Source organism: Myotis davidii, unplaced genomic scaffold, assembly GCF_000327345.1.
Source record: "Myotis davidii unplaced genomic scaffold, ASM32734v1 scaffold534, whole genome shotgun sequence".
NCBI lineage: Eukaryota > Metazoa > Chordata > Mammalia > Chiroptera > Vespertilionidae > Myotis > Myotis davidii.
The window spans coordinates 1,590,490-1,601,432 of record NW_006286678.1 but is presented as its reverse complement, the minus strand read 5'-3'; the positions used below and the strand labels follow the sequence as shown (position 1 = coordinate 1,601,432).

The following is a 10,943-nucleotide window of genomic DNA, read 5'->3' as shown; positions in this document are numbered from 1 at the left end:
GTGGTGGTGGTGGTGGGAACAGGATGCCAGTTAGAATATCTGGGTTCTTTGTGTCACCTGAGAGCTAGTTACTCTTCTCTGAGCCTCAGGATCCTCACACCTCTTGCTATTAGGATTAAATTAACTAAAATCCATGAAAAGAGTTTTGCAAAATGTAAATTACTATATAAGTATTATTATGTTTAATATTTTATAACTAATAGCATGAAGAATGTGCTCAGAGAAAGATGATATCTGAGAAAGACACAAGAAAGATGGACTTACTCCCCTATAGGAGACCTCAGCCTCAGGATGGACAGGGAGACCAAAGCTCAACAAGAGGGATAAGTCTGTGAGCTGATACCAAAAGCAACCTGACAGCCCAAACATGAAACACTTCTTTCTCAGAAATCCAGAGAAGAGACTCTGAGAACGATCTTCCCTTTGCTTTTCTGTTGGCTTCCAGGAATTTATACCAAAGTAGTGATGTCCCAGAATAAATAAGTTTTCTTCTCATAATTGAGCCAGAGGTTCTAGGAATGGGCTGAACACAAGGCTGAATTCAATACTGAGATTGCTTGCAATTTAATTCGAGTCCTAAAGAGGTGGTCCCTATGTGCCATCAAAAAACAAGTTTTGCATCTAGACAACAGTCTACATATAGCTCTAGATTGACTTTTTCTTTCCCCCTGCACTTCATTTATTCTCTGAAAATCATGGGCCATGGAAGGAATTTCACTGCAACACTGTCCATGGGAGGAACTCAACATTAGATAGGACCATCTGAGAGACCATTCGACATGGGTAGTGACTGAAGAAAGTTGAGAGCCCCTTAAGAACAGGAACCTTAATGTTGGACCCAAAAAGTACACAATGAGTCAATGCCTTGGAAGTGCCTCCTGCAGGCACAGTTCTCAGCTCATGCCAGGAAATCAGTAAGTATCTGTGTGATGAATAGCATTGTAACCAGGTCTAACAAACTAAAAAATGTCCACTGTTGTGCAAGTGTGTTTCCCTTTTGTTCACTTTAGGCTATCCAATATTGGCTGCAACTTCTCACATAAAGTGGATTTATTGTCCCATATTCTCAGGGTCTACACTGAAGATAAACCATAGCGCTTTTATGGCACATTCTAGTTGTATTACGTAATTGAGTCTTCAGGAGTTAGACTGTTGCAGTAATCCAGGCAAGAGATAAAGAAAATCTAAATAGTAAGAGTGACAGTGGGAAGAAGAAAAGTGGGAAACTTTCAAACCAGGTTTCTGGCTTGGACACCTGAGTGGATGGTGATGCTATTTACTGAGATATGCAGGAGGTATAGTGTTGAGGTAAAATAGGATGAGTTTAATTATGGACATGCCTAGTTGTAGATACCTGTCTATCATCCAGGTGGCAGTGTTGAGTAGACCATTGGATACACAGGTATGAAACTCAGAGAAGGCAAATTCTTGAACACCATCAGCATATAGCAGTAACAGAAATCCAGAAAAAATGAGCATCAGGAGAAGAGCAGTAAGAACAGTTTCAGGGAGAAGGATCTGACAGAAACCAGCAGCAGAGGATGGAGGAGAAGGTGAAAATAGACACAGCAGAAAAGAATAGAGGGTAGTATGGAAAGGGAAATGAAGTCCAGTGAACGATTTTTGAAGAGAGGAAAGACATGTTTAAATGCTAATGGGAAAAGATAAAATGAACCTGCTAGGCAGCGCTGTATCTGTCCAAGACCATACCTGGTCACTACTTTTACTTCTGTCTTTCAAATGTAGAACAAGTCTCTTTGTTGACTGACTCTAACTCAGAATCGTACAAAAATGAAATTCTAGGAAATGTGGTTCTCAGTTCATCCAAGTTCGCATAGCACAATCCAACACAGCCCACCCCTTGTCAACTTGGTATCTACACACACTTCTGTAGACATATATAACTTCCAAATGAAAACACCAACAAGACCATGCTTTTGTATAACAAAATTCAACTGTCTATACTGGTACAACTGAAAATACACAAAAATCTAATAAAAGGATACACAAAGTCTACTTTGTCCATTCTAAAGGGCAAAATTTTGCCATCCACCTGGCACTAAACTGTGTCTTCAAGAGGCTACGACATAATTCAAGCAGGTCAGCTACTTCCAGGTGATGGGAAAACTAGTACTTCACCACTCATTATCTGCAAAATAAGTTCTGTAGTTTAAAAAAGAGAGAGACTATGGATACCATGATGATGAATAAACCATTCTGTAAGTCTATAGATGGGGGAGGGGTGGTTGAAAGAAACACCATGGGAAGGAAAGGCAAATCTCTTTCCAAAAAAGTATCTGTTCTAGTGAAAACAATGCCCTTTCACTTCCGTGGTGGAAATGGCCCAATGTAACCAGCCTGATGCCAGGCGGCCTGAAAAGCAGTGTCATATCCCCAGTCGGTGTTGATCTTCACTATTAGCAGTTGGGGACTCAGCGGTAGCTTTAATGAGAGGAAGTCCATGTAGACAAGATGACCTGTTTTGTAGATTCAGTCAGCCTCTTTCACCATCACTCCTGTCCTTGCCCAATCCACTCATATATAAAGGGGCCATGGTCATCTTGTCTACCTGATTAATAAGATCCTTCTCTGGTAAGATTGCTCTTGGTGAGCATTCACCTGGCACAGCAGTATTATAATATTCAGAGGGGACTATCCTCATATCTCTTCTCCATATTTCATTTCCTCCAATTTTCTAATCATCTTCCTTCCAAATCCATAACCAATCAACCAAACCCTTAGTCATTGCTCATAAATTAATGTAATCCATACCTTTGGCCATTTCTCCTTCTAGGCTAATGAACTAACCCGGTGCAATGGTTGTAGTTTGGCCCACTGCGAAAATTTCTCTTTCACATTGTCATTCATGGCCACACTTCAGTGGAGGTGTAATGCAGTAGGGTAGGTATCCAACTTCAGTTCTGCCAATATTTTTGGTGGAAATACCTGACTGATTTTTTTCTTCCTTAATCAGATGATCATAAAGATTTCCCCATGAGACCAGAGGCAGATTGAAAGAGGAGACCCCATGTAGCAGCAACAGCCTTTATGGTAATATGAGCCACTTATTAATGAAATTTATTTATGTCTTCAGGACCTGCTTGAGCTGATCTCTTACATATCATTCCCACTTGATGGTGATATCTCAGAAGTATAGAGCAATTTACTATTATTACTTATAAACTTATCACAGGTATGCCACACTCATTTTTTATTATATTAAGTCAGTTTTACTTATTTATTTTTTAAGCCTCCCCCTACTCCCATCTCCAACCCAGGCCTTCCCCACACTATTGTCTGTCTATGGGCTATTCATATCTGCATATAAATTTATTGGTTAATCTCTTCCTGCCCCCCCCCCAGTCAAGTTTTATTTTTTAATGTTATATCTTTTATTTGTTGCACTAACCATCCAGTGTCCTAATTCATGCTATTTCTGAATTTAGGTCATATTTTCTGGAGTTTGTCAAACTATATAGTCCTCACTACCAGGAACATTTTAGCACCAGGTGGCAGCAAAATCTGAGAGCTGAGATAAAATTCTTGGCAGGAAAGTAAACAACTAATTAAGAATTTATCTTGAACCTCAAGATGGTTAATAAGGAGTAGCAAATGCATTTCTTCCCCACTCCCCTTGTTTCTATTTAGATATCTCCCTCCCTCTCTCATTTTAGTGAGTGATTATCCAAATTGCGAATATACCCTCCCCCTACCCCCATACACTCACATATACCCTTGCAAACACAGAGAATACCCCCCAGCCAGCCAAGTGGATTGTCCTGGTCCTTAGCTTCAAATGGACAAAAACTAGAACAGCCCAGAGCATAGAAAGCCAACAGAAGAAACCAAACTGGAGTCTGTTAGGAAAATCCAGGATGTAAAGGAACAGAGAACAATTTCAAACACCAATTCCAACGGGCCCAAAGCGGAACCAAAGTCGGGTAACTTAATGAAACAAAGAGGAGATGTCAAGCAAGAACAAATAAAAACGTTAACAGTAACTCACCTTTAGAGGTCAGCGAGGGCAGGTGTTTGCTCGGTCATTTTGAACGGGCCTACAGAGACAAAGAAACGAGTCATGCTTTCTTCTGAAATGTCTCCAACTGCTGACTACATCGCCCCGACAAGATTCTCCATTCTTTACGGGGCTGGCTAAAGAACAGAGTTCTGGTGTCCTCCTCTGATTCTACCCTGAACTTGCTAGGTAATCCAAACTGGCTGTTTCAAGCCTGAGGTGACCTCCTCATCAGGGGAGAGTTAGTGCTAATCTCTAGTCTTGCCAGAGGAGATGGTAGTGATTTGGGATGCCAGGTTCAATTTGCACTTATTTAAGAAGCACTGCCTTCGTTGCCATAGATTTTTATCTTGCTAGAGCCTGGTACTTAAGCTGTCGAATTGGATAGAGATGCATACTTTTTAAACACAAATGCAAAACCATTTTAAAGTCCTCTAACCAGAGTTTTTAGTTGGAAAGTAACTCAAAATTGCCAAGCAACTTTACTTTCAGAGGCTTCCTTAATCATCCTATACTTCCAAATAGTATTTTTCAATAATTATATTTTGTAAGCATTTTATAAAAAACATAGGTGTTAGAGCTTTTAGCCATTTCCAATCCTTTTTCCTACTTGTTATAAAGATTCACAATTCAGTCCTTGGAACATGTATCAAATTCTCAAATTAGATACCATCATTTGAAGAATCTCTAAAAGGTTTGAAAGGGGATTTGTTGTAATCTTTCTTTAGTCCTGAAGCTTTCCACACAACTGCATATTTCACTGTATGTCTGTAAAATGAATGTTCACGTCATATGTCTAAAGACAAACAACAGTCTTTGTTCCATGGAGCATTTCAAAAGATTCACAGCTGTTAATAGGTGGGAGAATTCCAGCTTTTGCTCTTGGGAAGAAAGGAACTATTGTGGTGAGTAACTGTGTCTCGGAGAAGTAGCTGTATTTATTTCTAGCCTTGCAAACCAAGAGGTGGACTGTCTGCACAGAGTGGATATTTGTGGGCAACTAGCTACAGGATGGAATCAAAGTATCCCATGCTAAAGGGGTTGCTAGTTGCCCAGAGAGGTCTCAAGTGTCCTGGTGTGATTTCCATGTTCCTGAGGCTTCACCTCTGGAACCTGATTTAGCAGCATGGTCAGAGTGGATTCCATCCTTCCTTCCTTCCTTCCTTCCTTCCTTCCTTCCTTCCTTCCTTCCTTCCTCCTTTCTCTCTCTCTCTCTCTCTCTCTCTCTCTCTCTCTCTCTCTCTCTCATACTCTCTCTCTCTCTCTCTCTCTCTCTCATACCCACTAACACATTTATTAACTTATAACCAGGAGCTTGGATCCTCTGATAAATACATTCTTCACTTATAGACAAATCTACACAGAAAGCCTAATTATTATCATAAGCATAGACTCAGAACAAGGGGAATTAACATGAGTCCAGTATTCAATAGCATTAGCTTTGAAATATAGCCCCAAAATCTAATGAACAAAATAGATCCAGAGACATAGAAGCGTAGAACAGACTGCGCAATCTGAGGGGAGAGAAGGGGCCAGGGAGAAAGTGCGTGGGTGGGAAGAGATCAACCAAAGAACTTGTATGCATATATGCACAACCCAAGGACACAGACAATAGGGTGATGGAGGCCTGGGGCAAGGGATGGGGGCAGGCTAGAAGGGGTCAACGGGGAAAAAGAGGGACATATGTAATACTTTCAACAAAAAAAGGTCATAAGGGAAAAAAAAGCAAGAAATATAGCCCAACACACTTGTCTCCATAAGGAACAAGACAGATAAAATCCCTCACAGTTTCTTTATCTAGACTTGATCTAATAACTTTTCTAGTTCTGACCTTTTATATTCAACTTCAACTTGATTTCCATTTTCTTCTGGTGAAAATGGAAGCATACTAGGAACTCAAAGAGTCAGACAAACCACAACAGTAGAGAACTGTGACTCACGATATGTGAGCAGGAAGAAAGAGTGCCCTTAATTGCTCTGCATAACTTTGTTAACATAAAAACACTGAAACCTATAAAGAATTTTTGTGAGTTTATTTGAGCCAAACTGTTGACAATTCTCTGGTGATAATGCTCCAGAGCATGGCAGGTTTTCATCTATTTTTATACATTGCAATCAAAGGAGGGGACATAGGTGGGTTACATGAAATCCACTGGTGATAGATTAGAGAGGGGTCCGGAAAAAGGGAAGTTACAAGTTACCCAGACATTTCAAGGATATGTCATCATAGATGCAAAAAGACAGATAGGCTCAGTTAAGGTAAAAGTTGACCTTGTCAGTGAAGATACCGGCCTAGGATGTAACTACCCACCATAACTTCTTTAGTTAAAGTTTGATTTCAGACCATTCTTTGTGGCTATTTTAGGTCGCTGGTTTGCAAGACCTCCGTGCAGGCCTTCCCTGAACTTGTCAGGTTAGCATGTGGCCCCTTTCGTCCACACTTTAAATCTCTAGACCCACATGCATCCCATAACATACAAGAAACACAGGCACAGCTTATGGTCTTCTGGGACATTTTGAGACATTATAGTTGAGAAGAGGTGTTTGAACTCTAGAAACAAGCATATGTTCTGATTTACTAAATAGAGAAATGTTTTGAGCCTAAAAAAAAAAAAGTAAGTCTAACATAAAACTCCGGAAGGGTGTAGGCAGATTGTTGAGCATAGAAAAGACGGCAGGGACCCCTAGGAAGCAATACGAGTTCACTACAAATGCATCAGCCATTCATCAGACAATGTCAGTAACCCAGTTCATCATTGATGATCTAGGCTGGGTTATTAGCAGATATATTTACCTATTGGTTTACCAGGTTTAAGACCAAACCCAAATGCAAATAATAAAATCAACTCGATGGTATGTGATGTTCTTTCTATGTTCCAAACCAGTTAACGTAGCAACAATTCTGCATTCTTTAGAAGTCTGGGTAAAACTGTAGTGAGTCCGTCTTGACTATGTGACCTCCTGTAGTCACCCTGAAGGTAAGATTTTAGTTCTGATAACATAGCCTTTATTTGGAACGTCTCTAAATTCCTCTTTTTTAATTCCCTCCTGAAGTTTACTTTCCGTCTTCACAGGTTGAAAATTATTGGCCTTTGAAGAATAAATTTAAATTTTTTTTTAGAAATAGTCAAGTCTATTAAAAACAAAAAAAAAGGATAAACTGTGATCATCTAGTCAATTGGATGAGGGGGTAGGGAAGTGAGGAAGGCAAAGATTAAGGGAATATATATAAACTAGGAAAATTGATTTACTTGCGGGGGGGGGGGCTTATAAATTGGCCCTGAAAGCAATCTCTAAACAGGGTTTTTGTTGTTTGTTTTGTTTGCTTTTATTTTGGTGTTTGTTTGTTTTCATCACCATTGCCACATGAAATCATGCAATAATCATCATAAGTCTTAAGCAAAAAAAATGGGACTAGGGCAAAACATTCAAACACTTTGTCAGTGACAGGTAAAAATAAATAGAAGCATACTAAAAAGAATAGTGCAGGTTTGTTTGTTTTTTAATATTTTTACTGATTTCAGAGATGAAGGGAGAGAGATAGAAACATCAATGATGAGAGAAAATCGTTGATTAGCTGCCTCGTGTACGCCCCCTACTGGGAATTGAGCCCGAAACTTGGGCATGTGCCCTTGACTGGAATCGAACCAGCCAGGACAAGAGTAGTGCAGTTTTACACCTGTTAGGTGATTGAGAAGTTCTTAATTCTATAAAAAATATGGGACTTTACCTTGAAAAAGACCTGAAGTTTGCTTGTGGAAATGGGCGTCGGAAGGGTTTAAGTTTGTGAGTTAACTGTGACATGCAGGAAGGAGGGTTATCTTTGTGGTGGGAAGGGCTTCAGGGAGTCAGGGTGAGGCCTGCAGAGTTTATCAGGCCCAGACAGACCAAGCTTTGGCCACGTGAAGGGAGGGCTATGATCTGGCTGGGTATATGAGGAAAAAATAGCCCCTGTCTTAGAGTCAGTCTGGGATTCTGCTCTGATCTCCTGGAGGGCTCATGCTGGGCAGGGTGGGCCACCACAAGTTCAAGTTGGGCTAAACAGGGCTTTTTTTGTGTGCTTGTCTGTTTTGTTAGAGTGGAAGGGAGGCGAAAAGGGAGAGGAGGAGAAAGAGAAAATCAATGTGAGAGAGACACATAGATTGGTTGCCTCTTGCATGAGCCCAACTAGGGCTGAGGATTGAACCTGCAACCCAGGTGCATGCCCTTGACTGTGAATCACAGGCTTACGTCTAACCACTGAACACACAGCCAGGGCTTTTTTAATGGAGGAAAATACTTTTGCATTTTTTAAAATATTTTTTTATTGATTTCAGAGAGGCAGGAAGAGGTAGAGAGAGATAGAAACATCAATGATGAGAGAGTATCATTGATCAGCTGCCCCCTACACGCCCCACATTGGGGATCGAGCCACAACCCAGTATATGCACTGACTGGGAATCGAACTGTGACCTCCTGGTTCATAAGTCAATGTTCAACCACTGAGCCATACCAGCTGGGCTACTTTTGCATTTTTAAAGATTATTTTGCTTTCAGATGTTTAAAAATGCAAACTTAAAGTGATAAGGGAGATTGGATACAGGAAGATATGTAGACTTTTCTATATCTTCTTTTCTTCTTATCTAGCAATGTAATCTGAGCATTAACAACATCTTTTAGTAACAGAACAGGTTTCACTCCACTTCAAATACATTTTTATATGTATGATTTTTAAAAATCAGGATAACAGACTTTATCTTCTAATGTTCTGATAGGCTATGACCCTTACCTCTTTTATTTAAACTTAAATTGAATTTTTAAAACACATAGGAACAAAGGTTTAGGTAGTTTTAAGTTTGTACCTTTTCTTCAATTCTTTTGAAAACAAAATTCAAACTTTAACACGAAGTGCAAAAATATTCAGTTACCAATAGATTTATTTTATATTTGTGTTATGTTATACATGACTTTAACCAAATTTTAAAAGTTAGAAGATCAGCAATAGTACCAGAAAAAAATGCATGGAATGTTATTTTTCCAATATACTTCATGCATGCAAATTTCCTCAGGGGACATTTCAAATATTCTTTACCAGCAATTAATTGAATAAGAAATTAAAAAACAAGAAAGGATCTTTATTTATAATTTAACCTTATTCCAGGAGGATTAAAGATGACTTATAAAACTACATATAATTCAACAAGATATTTTAAAGGCAAAAGGATTAAAAAGAAATTGAATGTGGGAAAAGTAAGCCATGGCTGAAGTACATTCATGCTTTGATGTCCTGTGTACTTGTTAAATTTGACTTAGGCATCTAACAGCCATTGCAAAGGAGGACACAATCAGATCTGTGATTCATAAAGTTTTAAAAAATAAAGTCTATTTAGAGGGAGCAACAGTCTAAAAAGTCCAAGGGTGGAGAAGCTCAATCACCTGCTAACCTAAAATATTTCCTGGTGGTAAACTGAGCTGGTTGAAAGTGGAATTGTGTATTTATCAGGAGTACCTGAAATGCAATTCAGACCATTTCACGCCTCTGCTCTGAAAAGTTCAGGATTTTCCCATTGGCTATAAGTGAACTATAAACATCTTGGTCTAATATCTGAGGCCACCCTCCAAACCAAATCAAGATAAGCTCCCTGAAGGCAGGCTGCATTTCTTATTCAATATCAGTGCCAGTCACAGGCCTTTGTGACAAAGTAGGTGTCAACCGATGCTCAAAGATAGAGGGACTGTGGATCAGCTAAGAAAGTTTGTAGAAACCTCTCCAGCCCTCATCTCTCTACCTATAAGGCCTTCCCCTGACAGCTCTTCCAGTTGAATGGTGACCAGTATCCTCAAAGTCGATAACAATATCTCCATCACCAATAATAGCTACAAGCATCTCTTTGTATTTTATAGTGCTCTATAGTTGACACAAACATTTTAACCTATTCTCAAAACCAGCTTGCTTTGTGGTGTAGTAGGGAGCATGATTATGCTCTGCAATGCGGAAGCCTTGTAGAAGGCACCTCCTTATTAAGTGGTAGATGCCATTTTCTCCTGATGTCCACTGCAGGGTGTGGTCTCTTCCTCTCCTCCAAACCCTTGTGGCATTTGGTTTATACCTTTCTTATGACACTTACTAATAACTGTATACATTTTATATAGTGTGTTACAGTTTACAAAACACTTTTTCTCATGCTAAATTCCCATTTCTTTTTCATTCTTACAACTTCTTTTAGAGAACAATAATTAATCCTCTTCTTACCTTGAGAACCTTGCTGCTCTCTCCACACTCTCTAAAAATATAAAAAGTAAAAGCTACTCAGGAGATTACATAACCCACAACTACTACCACAGTCATTTTACCATCCCCCAGGACAACAGAAACCTAACATTTTTTTTAGGTCCGTACTCTCTGCCAGGTGCTTTATAGATAATACTACTTCAATTTGCCTTTTCTTTGCTCTTAGACTATTAAATTTGATTCTCCCTTCAAAAACACACAACAACACACGAATTCTAGAAAGAAAACATGTGCTTTCCATCTCTGTGGATACTTTGACTAATGAGGGAAAGGGGTAGAGATGCTGGGAAGAAATTGACACCCTTTCTGGAATTCCACTGCAGTGACTCATTTAGGGACCAGCTCTGGCTGGAGCTCAGCAAGATGGTGTAACACATTGGGTGGATCAAGAATGTGTTGATGAGAGCTGTCAGATGGGGGAATTTCTGATGAAGAATCACCAGGTCGGAAAAGATGCCAGTAGAGGTAGGGTGGGGAACAGAACCTAGATCAGGGGTGGGCAACCCCTGGCACGCATGCCAAACATGGCAAGCCAGTAACTTTTGCTGGCACGTGAAACCCTCTCTTATATTCTTCCATTTACAATTTTTTTCTTAATATCGACTTTTTTATTTTTCAGATAAATTCAGTGTAGGTGCATCTTAGATAAATAAATAC

The 10,943-nt window shown here is 39.6% G+C and overlaps 1 long non-coding RNA gene across 1 annotated transcript in view; it reads right to left on the bottom strand.

Moving 5' to 3' along the window:
- The window catches only part of LOC102768605, a 27,693-nt gene that overhangs the window by 8,276 nt on the left and 8,474 nt on the right, over positions 1-10,943 (bottom strand). The window contains exon 2 of the long non-coding RNA XR_435380.2: positions 4,007-4,055. This is a non-coding gene — a long non-coding RNA (uncharacterized LOC102768605). The remainder of the gene's footprint in view (positions 1-4,006; positions 4,056-10,943) is intronic.